Source organism: Peromyscus leucopus, chromosome 2 (genome assembly GCF_004664715.2).
Source record: "Peromyscus leucopus breed LL Stock chromosome 2, UCI_PerLeu_2.1, whole genome shotgun sequence".
Taxonomy (NCBI): Eukaryota; Metazoa; Chordata; class Mammalia; order Rodentia; family Cricetidae; genus Peromyscus; species Peromyscus leucopus.
In genome coordinates, this window is record NC_051064.1 from 21,635,709 (window position 1) to 21,653,730 (window position 18,022).

General features: G+C 43.4%; 1 non-coding gene across 1 annotated transcript; it reads right to left on the reverse strand.

Moving 5' to 3' along the window:
• Window positions 1–305: 305 nt before the first annotated feature.
• Window positions 306–409, reverse strand: LOC114699457. Its single transcript, XR_003735537.1, has one exon. It is a non-coding gene; the product is annotated as a U6 spliceosomal RNA (small nuclear RNA).
• Window positions 410–18,022: the final 17,613 nt, after the last annotated feature.

An 18,022-nucleotide genomic window follows, 5' to 3' on the forward strand; every position in this document is an offset into this window, starting at 1 on the left:
ACATGTTTACACAGTAAAGACACACAGATGTCGCCTGCCTGCAGACTACACAGTGTTCCCCCCAGCTGTCATCAGAACCATTTAGAAACAGCCAGGGTGCCTCTGAAAATCCCAGGTTAACACTGAGGCTGCAGAAGACAGGGCACAGGAGTGGAACGGGACAGGTGTCCCGTGTCTGAAACCCTGGATTCAGTTCCCCGGGAAGCAGCTCTCATTCATTCCGCTCGCTTCGAAAGGAAATTCTCATTGCTTCACCTGTGGCATCTTTAGATTTAGATTTTTATTTTCATTTGCTTATTTATTTTTTAAATATGTAATGCTTCATAGATTTCCTGTCATCCTTATGCAGGGGTCATGCTGATCTTTCCTGTATTGTTTCTATTTTAGTATATGTGCCACTGGAGAGAGCAGCTGATTTTGATTTTCTTTTTTAAGGCATTATGAAGGAGACTCTGAGCTTACTTTTTCATTTTATGCTACTTACTTAAAACGTCAAAGGTTCAAACTTAGCTGTATGCAAAATTAAAACATTTTTGTGTAAAAAATATCTTCTAGTTTTAATGGCAAGTTTCAAGTTGGAACGCTGTATGTGACTCAAATGTCTGAAAAGTCTCACTATGTTATTCAAGCTGGTCTCGAACTCCCGGCATCAAGCAGCCATACTGCTTTAGCCCCTCTAGTAGCTGGCTGTGGTCACACATCACTGTACCTGATGAGTGGTTTTAATTTTTTTCTAGTCAAATGTCTTATTTTTAAGCTAAGAATGTATTCACTGCTCAAAAATACATTTTCTAATAATACCTTTGCACAATAAATGGTGGGCAGATTTTCTTTTTGAAAGTAACTTACTATTCACTAATTGATTCCCCTATCTTGAAAAGACTCAATGAGTTTTTTAAAAAGCAATTATATGACTATGACCAACATCTGGTTTTTCATTTCTGACGCATATTAATGTTACCCGAATGAACATCTCTGCTCCATTTGAATGCTTTGAAGCTGAAATGAACCTGGTAATTATATTCCCCACAGTTGAAGTTAGTGGCTATCGCCTTTGTATCTCTAATTGAAACTCAGACTTTGGGTTTTTATTTTCTTTTTGTAAGCCTGCTTGAAATGCCTTCAGAAATAGGCAAAGAAGACTTTGTGAGGATACTATAAGACTTGATGGCTCCACTGAGCTCCGTGGTCGAACTGTAAAAGACTAAAGATTTATATAATCTGAAGAGAAACCAGCATATCCCACAGTATAAGTAGAAGTAGTGGCCATTGCTTTTTCTCCATGCTACACTGAGCAATTTCTACCCAGGAGGACCCTCTGTCACAGAAGCGAATGGAAACTGGGAATTAACAGCAGCATGGGAGGTGCCTGTGGGCTCTGCTGAAGCCCCAGTTCCCTTTAGGTCTAACTAATTATTTTTGTGCTACAATATGGACAATGTCCAGCTAAGTGGCTCAGCTCATGGAGGCTGTGCAAAGCCTGGAATACATGATGCTTGTCAGGATGCATTTTCCCTCCTACTGTTCAAGCTCTGCATTCTGCAGAGCAAAAATCAAAGATATTTTGTTTCTAGTTCAAGTCTTGTGGTCTTGTTCAGTTCCTCTAAGACTGGAAAGGTGACTGACAGGAATTTAGAACAATCCTTGGAATAAAAACTGGCTCACCAAGACTTTAGAATTCTGAGGAAAATCTTGTTTTCCAATCTGAATCCATTCAGAGCACTGGAAGACTGCCAAGGACTTCACTTGGCAAGAATGTAAGATTATTGGTGGGCATGGTAAGTCACACTTGTAACCCCAGAACTTGGGAGACTGAGGCAGAAGTTTGTAGCCAGCTTGGCCTACACAGAGGGACTCTGTCTCAGAGACAGAGACAGAGAAAAAAAAGGGTACTTTTAAAGAGCCCATTTCCTAGGATTTGATAAGTATAAATAGAGGTAGATTACAGTTAGTAGTAGTTGTTAGGAGGGCCTAGAGTTATGGCTCATTGGTGAATAGTGGTCACTCCTCTTCTATAGAACCCGAATTCAGTTCTGAATGCTCACATTAGGCAGCTGATAACCACCTGTTACTACAGCCCCAGGGAACCCCAGTGCTTCTGGCTTCCTTGGGCACACACACATACATATACATATACACACAACTAAAAACCAAATAAGTCTTTAAAACTATAACCATGCATAAAAGGCAATGAGTATTTATGCTCATTGTTTTTATTTCCATATTCAAAACTACAAAATTTCTTTGGTAAAATACAAATGTGCTGTGCATCTGTGTCTCCCAAGACCTGAAGCTTGGGTCCCAGTCATAATCCCACCCACCCCCACTGTCCCCAGCCTGTTTTCTCCTCCCTGTCCCCCAGTGTGCTACAGATGAGCAACGCATCAGAGTGCTAAATGGAGCTCTGCACCAGACCCAGGGCCATCAGCCTTGAGAACATGCCTGACATCCTTATTAGCTTGAGATAAATGATGAATAAAGAACACTCAGCTTTTGTCCTGACCCCTATATGAGCCCCTGTCTTCTGACCCAAATCTCAGGGGTCAGCTCATCTTGAGGCCACTTTTGATCACACTTCTGTCAACAAAACTCCAACAAATTGCCCTCTGTGCAGCTCTGGATCTGCTCCCCCTTCACATCACTTTCTACATACAGCAGTCAGTTTTTTGACAACAATTTTATCCCCTGATTAAAAAAAAAAAGAAGAAGAGAGAGAGAGTATGTGTAAGACTGCATGACTTTACAGAAGGACAAACAGAAAACTCCCTGCAGCGACAGCTGAGTTGTTCCTATGTAAGGGCACATTCCAGTGACGTTTGCTATTTATGTATTCATCTCTCACATGCAACAATTGTGAGCAACTTGGACTCAGTCATCCCACCACGGTTTTTTATAGCTGATGACTATCTTAGTCAGGGTTTCTGTTGCTGTGATGAAGCATCATGACCAAACGCAAGTTAGGGAGGAGAGGGTTTATTTGACTTAAACTTCTACATTGCTGTTCATCATCAAAGGAAGTCAGGACAGGAACTCAAACCCAGAGGCAGGAGCTGATGCAGAGGCCATGGAGGGGTGCTGCTTACTGACTTGCTCTTCAAGGCTTGCTCAGTCTGCTTTCTTATAGAACTCAGGACCATCAGCCCAGGGATGGCACCACCCACAATGGGCTGGGCCCTCCCCCAGTGATCACTAATTAAGAAAATGCCCTACATGCCTGCCATCAACCTGATCCCATGCAGACATTTTCTCAAGTGAGGTTTCCTCCTCTCCGATGACTTCAGCTTGTGTCAAATTGGCACAAACCTACCAACCCAAGACTCAGCCATGGCTGACAAGGTAGGGTGCTTACAGTTTGTCAGGACCCACATGGTAGGAGGAGAAAACTGATCCCCCAAATACGCACAGTGGTACACACACACACACACACACACACACACACACACACACACTCACACATGCAGGCACGCACGCACACATGCACATGCTAGGTAAATGCTACTAATTTTCAAATGCTGTGTTTTAGAAGAGAGCATTTGGGAGGAGCAGACATTTTACATATAGATAATTGAGGAAAACTAAAAGATCCTAAATCTGTGTATTTTGACCTTAATTGGGGCGCTCTCTCTCTCTCTCTCTCTCTCTCTCTCTCTCTCTCTCTGTGTGTGTGTGTGTGTGTGTGTGTGTGTGTGTGTGTGTGTATGCACTCACCATGCAATGAAGAAATAGAATTCCAATGAAATACTTGTCTAAACATTGCACAGTCAGTAACTAGAGATCCAAGCCAGAACTGAGACTGGAGCTGAACTGCCTACTACTGAGCAGGGATCAAAAGGCAGATCATAGCAAAGACAGAAGCTGTGGGTTCACACCATGATTTGTCTACTTGTTTTTCACTACCTTAGGTAAAGTATCATTCCTAAACCAAGACCTGCAACTCGACTTTGAAGGTACAAAATCAGTGTGAGTTTTCTATTTCATCCTGAAAAAGGACCCCATTATCCCCATCAGCACACACTGGAGTTGGAATGCCTGTGAACCAGAGCCTTGCTTCTTAGGACTCATCTTCCTCTCTCGAAGGAAACTATAAGATTCAGTCTGCTACCCAACTCCCTGCAGGCATACTGGAGATTGGGGTCCAGGCAGAACAGAGTGGCATCAAACAGACCTCCCAGAGCAAGCTGTGGCTTCCAGAAGATGGCTTTGGTCAGTAAGGCTTTGGGCCTCTTCCATCTTTCCTCTCAGTCTTGTTCCCTTGGCACCCGGTTTCGCCATATGACAGTGAAGTCTCAATAAATATTAGGGAACCTGTGCTAAAATTAATCTGTGATAGAAGCCTGTGTACAACAAGCCAGTTACAGATGCTCCTCGGTAAGATGATTTTTAAATCCAGAATGACTCTAAATAAATTGTTAACCTCAATGTAAGCTGGAGAGGACTGGGGCTCTGGGGTTCAGCTACGTCCAGCGTGGGATCTGAGGGAAAAAATCTACGTGCACTATGTTTTTATGTCTGTTAACTTTATTCCTCTAAGACAAAATTCTATCAATTCAGCTATAGCTCCACCAGGCATTCAGAGCAGGAACAACTCTAGACATACCAAGCTCTTTATCCATCTATTTTATTTATCTGGGATGAAATCCTGTCTCCATAACTGCAGTTCCGTTCAGTTCCCTAGCTCATAGTCCTGCTAACAACTAAACTCCTATGCTTCCAGCCTCATCTTCGTCCTCTGTATCCTCTTTCTCCATCTCTGCTGCTCTCTACTCCTGGCACTCAGAAAACTCTACCCGAGATCTGCTTTACCCTCTATAGAACCTCTGTCATCCTCTCTTCTCTCGCCATACTGGTCTGTCCTTTTCTACAGAAAATGCCTGTCCTTTCTTCCCCTGGGCACGTGGTTCTTTGCCTCCTCAGAAATGTTATTCTACATCTCACCTTGATGTGTAAAAACCTCTTTTATTCTCTATCAGTTGCTCTGGAGAGCTGCTAGGCCTTGGGTCAGGGGGATGGTCTGAGCTTCATTTGCACAAGAAGCAAAGCTATATGTCTCCAGCCAGCTCAGCTCCTAGCTCAGTGTGTGTGTGGGGGGGGGGAGAGTTAGTTACCTAGAAGTTCAGCAGGTCTGGGGAGCTGACCTGTAGCCAAATGGTCTGGAAACATTTGGGCATGCAAGAGTTTCATAGCAGAAGACAGCTGAAATACTAAAGGCTGGATAATATGAACAAATATTCATAACAAATGGCTTGCCTCTTGACAGACCCTTGGCAGGTCAAGGTATAGCTTTAATACACAGCTGAGTCTCTATGATATATTCTTGCGTTCCGTAAGAGAGGACAAACTAGATTACTTGGCTATGGTGTGTGTTCCCCTCACACCCTATCACATTGGCCTGATCTGCTCTTTATAACTGTTTCCCACAAATAAGGATTGGCTGTCCATCACTGAACTCCTGCATTCTCAGCAGTAAGGACTGGCTGTCCATCACTGAGCTTCTACATTCTCAGCTTAGGAAGGACCCAGGGAGTGCAGTGAACAATGGAGGAAATGACTTAGGTGAGATAGTAGGAACCATCTACTTTGGGACTCTAGCATGCTGTGTGTGTGTGTGTGTGTGTGTGTGTGTGTGTGTGTGTGTGTGTGTGTTTGACAACAATAAAAAGAAAATGATGCCACGATTTGTTGTAGAATATTATTTTAACTATGTAAAGACATGTTACATTTGTTTATGCTGCAGAATATTACTTTAACTGTATAAAATTTGTTACATTTGTTTCTGCTGCCTTTGTTAATGATGTAAACATGTGTTACATTTGTTTATACTGTATTTGTTTAATTATGTAAAGATGTGTTGCATTTGTTTCACCTTGCCTGTCTAAGGCACCTTATTGGTCTAATAAAAAGCTGAGCAGCCAATAGCTAGGCAGGAGGGGGATAGGCAGGGCTGGCGGGTAGAGAGAACACATAGGAGAGAGAGAAATGAGGGAGAAAGAGAGGGATATGCTGTGGCCAGAAGCCAGGCAGCCAGACTTGGAGACAGCAGCAAAGTAAGATATACAGAAAAAAAGAAAGGTTTAAAAAAAGTCCTGAAGCAAAATGTAGATAAAGAAAAACAGAATAAAACAAGAACTAAGCTAAGACTGAGCATTCAAAACCAATAAGTCTCCACGTCATGATTTGGGAGCTGGTTGGTGGCCCAAAAGAAAGCCTGTTACAATGAATTTGAGAGAGTGTGAGGTGGGGTTTGTGTAGGGATGGAGGAGAAGAGGAAGAAATGATGGACCTATACTTTAGTTAAAAATGAAATAAACTATATTATAAAGAAGACACAGATATGGAAGATTTGCTCTAGTCACCAAATGGCAGCACCAGATGCCACCTTAGAATTCTGTCAGAAGTTTTCTTTGTTCTGAAGATGACTGAAGCCATCTCCTTGCAGGTGAAATTCTTGCTTGTCAAGCCTTCTGAGAGGATGCTTTCCCTTGTAAGTAATTGTGGGATCTACAATAAAACACAGTGATCTTGGAGGTCAGGGCGTTTCTCACCATTGTCTTACAGCGCTGCTGCAGGAAGACAGGGAGTCCCTCACATAGGGTTTACGTGAGCCAAGGCAAGTGTGGGCCAAGATGGCTGAACAAGCGACAAGGGTGAACAAGAGGGATTATTACTGAGCAGAAAAAAGTAATTACTCCTTTGAGCTTTGCTTACTTATATCATATATACAGCTCATATTTGAAGTCACAAGGCTGAGAAATCCATTATTGGCTTTCCAAGCCTCAGAACCCTGGATATATATGTTACCAGAGCAATTGGCTAAGGTACCTTACAAAAACGTGAAGTCACTTTTGTGAAAAACACTGACTCTTTACCACAGCCCATAGATGTACTAAAGTACATCTGTTTAACCCTTTGTTGCCTGGACCTGTGAGGCCGATACTACTCTGTTCTACCTCAGTTGTTCATTTGGGAAATGGTCTGTCCCAACTATAAAACAGGATTCACTTGACCTATTTCCTTCCAAACCACATACACCTTTCTTTGAGTAAGTGGCTGTGGGGCTGGGGACAGGGTAATATGAAGCTGTGCTCGTTTGTGCCTGGGCATGTAGAGACCCAAGGCGCCTGCCTTTACAGCTCAGTACCTTAAGATCCACATTTGTTTCTACACTGCCTGTGCTTCTTCAGCAGCTCAAGCACCTAGAGCAGCCTGTCCATAAAGCCAAAATCAAACCAGGAAGACAGAGCATTTATGGAAGATGATGATACCAGCACCAGGAGAACACCCAGTTCCTGGGTTAAGTCTCTGATGGTTGGTTTTTGGGAACTTGGCACAAGCCAGAATCATTTTGGTAAGAGAAAACTTCAATTAATAAAATGCATTGATAAGGTTGTCCTGCCAAATCTGTGGGGCATTTTCTTGATGATTATTGATTTGGGAGTGTCTAGCCTAGTGTGGGTGATGCCATCATTGAGCAGGTAGTTCTGTGTTACGTAGGAAAGCAGGCTAAGAATACCTGGAGTCCCCTAGGCTTCTGCTTCAGTCCCTACCTCCAGATTGCTGCTTTGAGTTCCTGCCTCAACTTCCCTCAGTGGACTGTGGCCCAGGACATGTAAGCCAAATAAACCTTTTCCTCCTCAAGTTCCTTTTGGCAATGGTGTTTATCACAGCAATAGAAACTTACCTTAGCCCGCACACCAGGAGCTCAGAATGTTTAAGCAGAGGGAAAACATCTCTAGAAACCATATCTACGAACAATAGAAAATTACCAAACCATAGTCTACCCTAGAAGAAAAAAATCAATAAAAGCCTGGTGCTTCTTTTGCTAATATGTATACTCTATTCACCTCTGAACAGTGCTAGCTCGCTTTGGTTTGAGACAGCTCAAACTGAGCTTGTAGAAAGGATGCTTGCATGTCTTATTCACAATATATGGCTTGGTCTTATTCTATCCATTAAGATCCTGCTACCTGATATCACAAGGACAGCAGGACATTGAGATTTCCCCCAAGGTCAGCTTCCTGGGTACAAACAGCATTTGCATTCCTCGACCTGTGAGACTGCTGTGGGACTGAGCTTCCTTCCAGGGTCAGCCTAGCAAAAGCTGTCACTGCAAAGGCATTTACAAGTACGAACAGCTGAAGGACAACAGCCCTTTGCTACTCACCGATCGCCACCTTGCTCTGCAGAGACTTCAAACCAGTAAATTTTTAAATGCATGAGGAGGACAGAAGATGCACGCATTTTCAATTTCAGTGCTATAATAATGAGTTAAGCACCACAGAACATAAAGGAGGAAATACGATGTTTCAAACTTTTTCTAGCCAGGAGGATCCTGGTTGTAGAAAAATGAAAATTTAAGTGTAAATGATTTTTCTCCATAGTCTCGAATAAAGAAACTAAAATGGCCATGACTAAACATCACCTTTGATCACTGAAAAACAACTTTGTCATGACGCCATCACAGGAAAGATAGTTGGTTCTCGAGCTGTCCAGTTCAGGTGCACAGTGTAACCCTAGCACATTTACTCACTGTTTCTGCTGGAAGTGTTCATTCCCACTGACCATCTGACACATGGGCTTGCCAAAGCAATCTGATGCTACTCTTTTTGTATTGTCAATGTAAAGCGCATGCTGGAATTTTAACACATCCTTTAAAAACGTCTACTGAACTTTACGATACTCTTAATGTTCTTGGGATAGGTAACACCCTCATCCATTTCAGCCTCTCCCATCCCTCTAGCCTGTCTTTGTCCACATAACTGCAAGGGGCTGGAAATGGAGTAGAAGTAGCTGTTGTACGTATTTCTTAGGAAGAGACACTTCTAAACTGAACACTTCATGTTATGTAGTTAGGGTAACTGTAAAAATATTTCAAGTGAAAACAAAAAAAAAGTCCCTTTATGTCCAGAAACTCAATTTTACCACCACTCTCAAATATGAGAAGGATTTAAAGGTGAGACTATCCTAAATATAATAAAGATAGGTGCATTAACCAGAATGCCAGCTAACTAATTCACAACAGGAAGTGGGTCAGGCAAGTGTACCATGGTTCTTAGGAAACCTGGTCATTGTATTCTTTCCACATAAGGACAGTGCTATGGGAAAGTCAAACTCGAATAAGAAAGTAAGCCCTGGAGTTTAGAAGCCCATGTGAGGGGAGTGAGGTGGACATTCTGATCACTATGGCTAAGTACTTGGCCAGAAGCACCCGAGAGAGACGTTTATTTGAGTTCACAGTTTGAAGGTTCAGGCCTTCTTGGCAGGAGAAGGCCTGGTGGTGAGAACAGCTAGTGCATATATAAGGCTGAGTGCTCACATCTTGGTGCATAGATAAGGCTGAGTGCTCACATCTTGGTGCATATATAAGGCTGAGTGCTCACATCTTGGTGCATATATAAGGCTGAGTGCTCACATCTTGGCGGATATATATGGCTGCATGCTCACATCTTGGTGGGTCAGCAAGTTGAGGGAGGCATTTTGCTGGCTTTTCCCTTTTTCCTTCAGTTCTGGACCCCAGCCCATGGGATGGTCTCCGGAGAAGCCCTCACACACACACACACACACACACACACACACACACACACACACACACCCATAGGAGTGTCTCCTAGGTGGTTCTAAATCCAGGCAACTTGGCAGTGAACATCAACCAACACAGACTGTCATAATAACAAGTCGAGTGGCGGAGGCAGTAAACCAAAGAATTCATTTTCTCACAGGACTAAAGATGAAAGTGTTGGCAGTTTGTCTTTTCTGAGTTTTCTCCTCCTGACTTATGCATAGCAACCCTCTCCTCGTGTGTTCACATGATCTACCCTGGCTCTGTGACTCTGTCCTAATGTCTTCTTATAAGGGCACACGTCATATTGGAGAAGGACCTATCCTGATGACAGCATTTCATTTTAAATATTCCTTGAAAGAATTTTTCTACAATGCAGTTGCATTATGAGATATCTGGGGTAGGACTTCAACACAGGAATTTTGGAGAGAAACAATTTAGCCCATAACAATGTACACCTTTGGGGAATACTTCACCAAGTATATGAGCTCCATGTGCAGCCTGTGTGCCAGGAAAGCTTGACTTGAAAACAAGTGGCTGTGTCTTGGGGACACACTCCTCTACAGCACTGGAAGACACTCACATTCTGCGTTCAGCAGTGGCAATTCCATCAGTGTTGCACGTTTTCTTTGGGGGGAGGGTAATGTTGAATAAATGAGATCTGAATTTCATCAGTTATAATTCTCCATCAATCCTGCCTTCCTCAGATATCTGTTTGACTTTATGTGTTCCTCCCTTAGGCTTCTTCTAGAGACTACAAAATCCCAGACACACAGTAGGATCATTTGTTAGACACACAGAGGGAAACTGTATTTTGTAATTTTTTATTTTTGTTGCTGATTAAATGACATAATGAAAATTAAAAAGAATGTAGCTAAAATGAATTGTTTCTCTGCTCCTAACACTTCGGGCACCAAACATCTAGGGTTCCCAAACCATGTAATTCCCCAGTTGTCTGCAGACATCAACTGCAGGTGTCATGTAAGTTAATTCAATTCTATCCCTTTCTACCTGGAATTAATGCCAATACTGCAAGTTAGAGGCTCAGAATCATGGAACAGCCTCCACTGCAGCTTCTGGTCATAAACCCTGGACCCCTGGTCAGTTACACTTCTGTCCACTAAGCTCCCAGGGCAATAGTTCACTGCAGCAGCTCACAGAACTCAGCACTTAGCATGTGAGTTTATTATGATGGCTAAAAATTAAGTAGTGTACTGTAAATTCTTAGGGGTGCTAAGCATGGGAGCTTCCCATTACAATATGAATGCACTGACCTCATAGCTCAGGTATGCATTCACCAATCTGGAAACTCTCTGAATTCCTATTTGTATTGCCATGATTGATTTCATAATTGACTTCCAGTGGCTAATTCAACCTCCAATCTCCAGCCTCCAGCCTTTCTCCATAAATGAATCAGGAAGGCCCAGTTCTCTAGTAATGCCTAGGTCTTCCTGGGACAAGACCCTATCCTGAAGCTATTTCTGGGCTCTCAGCCATCAGTAACCTCATTAGCATACAAAACATTTATTCATCCCAAGGAACATGGGACTAGGACCAAACATAACAAAAGATGCCTCTGTCATGCCTATTACTCTGGAAGTTACAAGAATTCTAAGAGTTCTTTGCCAGAAATCCAGAATCGAAGATCAATGATGTAGTTCTTATTGTGTCAAAATATCCAAGAAGATATTTCATAAAGATGGCATTGACACTGCAAATTTCTTTTTTGTTTTAAATACATCAATGATCACACAGAGAGAGATGGAGAGAGAGGAGAGAGAGACAGAGAGAGATGGAGAGAGAGGAGAGACAGAGAGACAGAGGATGATGGAGAGAGAGAGATGGAAAGAGGAGAGAGTGATGGAGAGGAGAGAGAGAGAGAGAGAGAGAGAGAGAGAGAGAGAGAGAGAGAGAGAGAGAGAGAGAGAGACTTTAAATAGCCTAGCTGCACTTAAAAACAAAAGAAACAATATATGGACCATAATGGGCACATGGGCACAGTTCTACATGAAACTAAGATGTACAAAAGTAGAGAAGAATCACCACCTTGGTCCTGAGCCAAAGTGCCCACTGTTCAGTGACTAGATCTGCAGTCTCTTCAACTTGCCAAGGATATCAAGCCACTAATAGAAAGAGAAACTTCTTTTTTATTTCTTTTTTTTAATTCATTTTACATACCAACCACAGATCCCTCTCTCATCCCTCTTCCCTCTCCCCCCACTTGCCTCCCCCTACCCCTCATTCCCTCCTCCAACAGGATAAGTTCTCCTGGGGGGGGCAGCTAAGTCTGGTACATTCAGCTGAGGCAGGACCAAGTCCCTCCCCACTTTATCGGGGGTGAGCAAGGTGTCCGACCATAGGTAATGGGATCCAGAAAGCTGGCTCATGCACCAGGGATAGATCCTGTTCACACTGCCAGGGTCCCTTCAAACTGACCCAGCTACACAACTGTCTCCCATATGCAGAGGGTCTAGTCCAGTCCCATGCAGGTTCTCCAGCTGTTAGTCTAAAGTTCGTGAGTTTCTTTGAGATTGGTTTAGTTGTCTCTGTAGATTTCCCCATCATGATCTTGATCCCCTTTGCTCATATAATCCCTCTCTTTGACTGGACTCCTGGAGCTTGGCCTGGTGCTTGGTTGTGAATCTCTGCATCTGCTTCCATCAGTTACTGGATGAAGGCTCTCTTAGTCCAGTCAGAGCTGGCAGAGTCTGTGCCTTGGGGAGCAGCTGAGATCTTGGAGGATGGAGGTTTGGGGGTGGATTGGGGATTGTAGGTTACAGAGTCTAGTGGGGGAGCTGGTAGTCAGGCCTGCCTGCTGGAGTCCTGCTTGCTGGCCTGCAACTCGGGCTGCCAAGAGAAACTTCTAAGTGGAGCCATGGAAGAGCAGATGAAAATAACTGAAGGGCCACCAGACTAGCAGGCTAAAAGAAAAGACAGGGATTGCTCTGAAAATGACATGCTTAAAGTTCAGCTCCATACAGCAAAGGTAGTGCATGCCTATAATCCCTGCAGCACTCCGGTATCTGAGGCAGGATGGTCAGGAGCTCAAGAGCAACCTGGGCAACGTACAGAAGACTTGTCTCAGAAAATAAATAAATAAAAATACGAGAGTCTAGACTAGAATTTCAAATGGCGTGAAATAATGAGCACTGAGAACGCTAGCTACCAAGCCACAAGTGATATCACTCTCAGCTCAGGAGGCAACACATGAAGAACTGGGCCTCAGGAGTTTCGTGTGCATCACATTTAACCAGGGAGATGGTCACATTGACTCTCACAGGTTCCCAGCTGTGCCCAGCAGGCACACAATTGCCAGATCCAATTCAAGAAGATGAAAATTCTTTTAGCACATTTCAGTATTCTGTATTTTATACTTAAACTAGAATATGAGACCACTGTTGATCTGAACATGCAAATTTAGCTGCTTAATCTTATTTTTGTTCCTTTTGTCTATAAACTGTGGTGGTTTGAATGAGAATGTCCCCACTAGGCTCATTTGAATACTTCATCTCCTCTGGTGGAACTGTTTGGGGAGGATCAGGAGGTATGGCCTTGTTGAAGGAGGTGTGTCAGTCCCAGTGTGCTTCTCACTGTCTGCCTCCTACTTGTGGATCAAGATGTGAGCTCTCGGCTAGCCAAGGATACATAGGGTAACTCTGCACTACAAAGTGTAGGTGTGAATTTTAGAAACATGTAGAAGAGAGGAAATCAAGACTGACATCTTGATTCTAAAAAGAACCACCTTCTCTGGCAGGGCAGAGCCGGTGAGTTAAAGGAGTACATTGCTAGAGGTCCCTGTGTCTGAAAACAAATGACTCAGAAGCACATGTGTCCCCAGTAAACAAGTGAAACACAGACTATCCACAAGCAGAAGCCACATGGCAACATAGAGGATACCAGGACTAAGGAGTGAATGAAGCCAAAGTCAGACGGTGTCTTAGTTTGGTTTCTACTGCTATAATAAAACACCAGGACCAAAAGCAACCTGGGAGAAAAGGGGTTTTTTTTTCTTCTTAAAAGTCTCAGGTCACAATCCATCACTGAAGGAAATTAGGGAAGGAACTCAAGCAGAAGCAGTGAGGAACGCTGATTACAGACATGTTCCCCATGACTTGCTCAACCTATTATAGCTCCCAGTACCACCAGCCCAGGGGTGGCACCACCCACAGTGAACTAAGCTCTCCACATCAATCATTAATCAATACAATACCTCATAAGAATGCCTACAGGCCAATGTTATGGAGACATTTTCTCAGTTAACAAAAGCCAACCAGCAAGATGTCCTAGAAAACAAGAAAGATTTCCAAACATGAGCATTTGCCACTCTTAGGCCTGCTTTACCGAGTGTTAGACTGGCCTAAGAAGGTTCTGGAAAGCCATGGCCCAAGGCATTTCACTTCTCAGTAAAATTACCATCAGGGTCTATATGATCTTTAGATTGGTGCTGGAGTCAAACCCTTTCTTTGACTCCAATACAATAAAATTAAACATCACCAGCCACAAAAACTGAATCCACAGTTCATATAGATGAGTGCACACTAAAATGACCAAGGAAAGGGGACTTCCCTATCGGATAATAACCTGGTATTAGGGACTTAGGGATAGACCAAAGGCACAGCATTAAAAACCCCTCAAGTCAATGTGAGACTATGCACATGAATGTTGTGATGTCATAAGGGGACCGTAGCTGTGCAGGGAAAGGGTGACTTGATACACAGTACCAAGAATGTTGACTTTCCACTCAGAGAAAAAAAATGAGTGGAAGATATTACACTCCTATCACATACCATATGCAAAAAGGTGCTGGTGTTGTATTTAAACCCCTAAGCAGGAAAATAACTGCTAAGTCTCAGAAGAGCATGTTAGATATTGAATGATGGTTTTATGACTGTGGAGTAAGAGATGTCTTTTAATATTAAATGTATATGCATTTAAGTCTTATGATAAAATGAAGGCACTCCTGTTATTTGTGACAACATGGGGCATCATGCAAAGTGACACAGCCTGACAAAAACACATCAATACAGCGTGATCACACAGACACACAGAGCAAGACATGGGGAGGGGAAGCTTGGGGAATCACTTAAAATCCAACTCTATCATCCTGTGGTGGCACTCAGGGCTGAGGCAGGAGGATGACTAATTCAAGTCAGCCTGGAGGGGAATAGAAACAGTCCCTGAAACTCTGTAATATGAAGACAGAAGAAAGGCCAAGACAGCAGGCCTCCTCCTGAGCTTCGAAGCCACCACGCCTGGTTTCAGATTTCCTCAGACACTCACAGTGATTTCTAAGCGTCCCTCCTCCCCGAATGACGTGTTCATTCCGACAGCATTCACAGCTAGTTAATGTTCATATTAAAGCACCACAAAATGTCCTGTAACTAAAATGTGAGATCCTCCTCAACTTTGCAATTCCCTGAAGCTGATCTCTAGCTATCACAGCCCCCTGCCAGAAGAGTAAGAATGTAGCACCATTCTGATTTATCTCCTATTTTGTCAGAGCTGTTTCTTCAAAATTAATGATCTAGATAGCTTGTTTCCCAAGTATGTGAAAAATAGAGTCTTTAAGGAATTCTGCCATATGTTTAAAACTAAATCAGTGTGTGTGCCTGGAAGAAATCTATCATTTCATGAAACCAATAAATATTCCTTCTCAGCAAATGTACGGGAGATGGAGCACAAAGAGAAATTACCTCATCTATCAATGGGCAATAAAATATTTCAGGTATTTCTACTCTTTGACTTTGCATTTTTAGTTTCATTGTTAAGACTGAGACTCCCTTCCCTGAAGAAGATGAAGGGTGAATCGGAGCTTCAGGCAGAGGCCCTCACTGTGGCCGTCCAGCACAGCCTTCTCTGCCCTCACCTACCTGCAGCATCCGAGGAAGCTTCTCCCCCACTGACTGCAAGTTGCTTAAACCATCGTTCCAGAATCGTCCCAAGGACCCCCAGTGGCTGCAAACTTCTACTTCAAAGGCAGACAGGCTTTCTGGGAAGCCACTAGGCTGAACACTTTCTCCTTCTGCACCCGTTTTTCCTGGGAATGCACAGAAGGAAAGCCAAGACCCTTGGTAGAAAACCTTACAGGAAACATTTGCCGCACATGCTCCATGTTGCTGAAAAGTGTGTCAACTTACAAATCAGCTACTTCATTACCATGGTTAATTCCTTGGTTAAACCCAATATCTACATGGGAAACTAGGATGAGATTGATATGAGAATGACTTGGGGGTCACATATCTGGCCAATGGTCAAACCAGGCTCTAGGACAGGTTTGTTGATGACTTTCAGATCTAAGTATGCACCAGTATCCCTGAAAGGATTTTAGGATCCCAGTTGGCTGACTTGGTCCCTGCACACTAGAAACCTTGCAGTCTGTATTTTTTAACAACATCTCCTGAAAATTGTGATGTACTTCTGTATTAGTTAATGTCCTGTTTCTGTGAAGAGACACCATGACCACAGCAACTATTATAAAGGAAAGCATTTTATTGGAGCTGGCTTACAGTTTAGAAGTTTAGTCCATTATCATTATGCAGGGAGCATGGCCGCATGCAGACAGATATAGCGTTGGAGGGTTGCTGAAAGATCTACATCCAGATCCACAGGCAGCAGAAAGAGAAAGAGACACTGGGCCTAGATTGAGCAATTGAAACTTCAAAGCTCACTCCAAGTGACACACTTCCTCCAACAGGCCACACCTCCTAATAGTGCCCATTGGGGACCATTTTCATTCAAATCACCACAGTGTCCAACCCAAGTATGCCAGTTCTCAACGCTCTGTCAGCTTAGGGAAAGCAGAGCGGGCTCTGCCTACTGGGGTGTCAGCTGCCCTTGGGATGGGACAAAGATCGAAGAGGGCCTTGAACTCTCTGTTGCTCAGCTAAGACTGAGGTGTCACAGCCACCCAGAGAAGGAGATGTCCTTGCCTCCTGTAGCTGATGTCGTCAACAAAGGTGTTCACTGGCCAAGCTGACTGACCAGGTCAATTAACGGCATATAATTCAGCCACAGAAAACCAAAAGACTTTGTCCACAAAGAAGGTAGAGCCAAGGAAAGGCGAGATGGAAAGAGCCATGAATTAGGATGCTAGAACTATGGGCACATGTCACTCTCCTTACAAGGGAATTCTTTCCCGGCAAACTTTTCATGTTTGAAAATTAAATGAGAAAGCTGCCATGTCCATGATGGCAGCCATTGTTCTGCTCGAACAGAACTTAGATCTATGCAAAATTAAGCTGGGAAGAGCCTGTGTACTCAGAGACGATAGCTCCTTCTGCGTGAGTTCCCTGCCAAGAAGGTCAAGACCATTGATTTCAGAAGGTAATTATCTTTTATCGTAATCAATATTTTTCCAACACTAAGATGTGCCTCACCACTAAAGATATCCCAATACAAGTACACAGTCAGCCCAATAAATATAGGATGCCCAAGTCAAGGAACCACACTAACCCTACAAATTTCTGTCCTTATACTGTGACTGGATTGATCCAGTTGATAATTCCATGCACATACTGTGGATGCCTCACTACTGTTTGAAGTGACCTTTCCCTATCCAACACATCCCACCATACACCCCACTTCCATTCTTCATGTTAACTCACACACACACAGCCCAATTCAGAAACACCTTCCACTATGAAGTCTTCAGATTCTCTCCTTCTGCAGTAAAAAAAAAAAAAAATCTATTTTCCTTTTCTTTGCTCACACAGCAATTTGTTAATGGCAGTATTCGTGATGTCAAGTCATTTGTATCTGCTATTAGACAGCGGGCTCCCTCAGGACAAAGATGCCTCACAATCTCTTATTCATTCATCAAAGCACTCTCCACTGACAGATATAGACCAGGCATGGTGCGGCAACAGAGAACCCCACAAAGGAAGCACAGTGCATCCTGGCTCGATCATAGAGAACAACGTATTCAATAGCCAAGACACTTAGCAACAGGCTCAGGCAGCATTCCAAGGCCCCAAGGAAGACTATTGTAAAAAGCCAAATCTAGCTTGGGAAGCTAGGGTAAGGTTCACTGTGAATGTGACAGTTATTTATATCCCGAAAGCTGAGTGATATGTTAATGAATAAGAAATGGAGATTTTTCAAGCACTCCAAGCAGCAGAAAAGGCTCTCTCTCTCTCTCTCTAACACACACACACACACACACACACACACACACACACACACACTGACAAACACAGACATACAGTCTCTTGCTCAGAACCTACTGCAAATTCCATTGTTCATTCCCAGGGCTGAGTAGACACTTACTGCGTCAGTGAGCTGAGCAAGGACATCACTTTCTAAGCTGCTTTTATTTCCTATGGTGGCATTTAAGGCGTTGTGGCAGTTTGAGTGTATTTGAGCCCCATAATCTCATAGGGAGTGGCACTACTGGGAGGTGTGGCTGTGTTGGAGTTTCTGTGGTCTTGTTGGAGGAAGTGTGTCACTGTGGAGGTGGCCTCTGAGGTC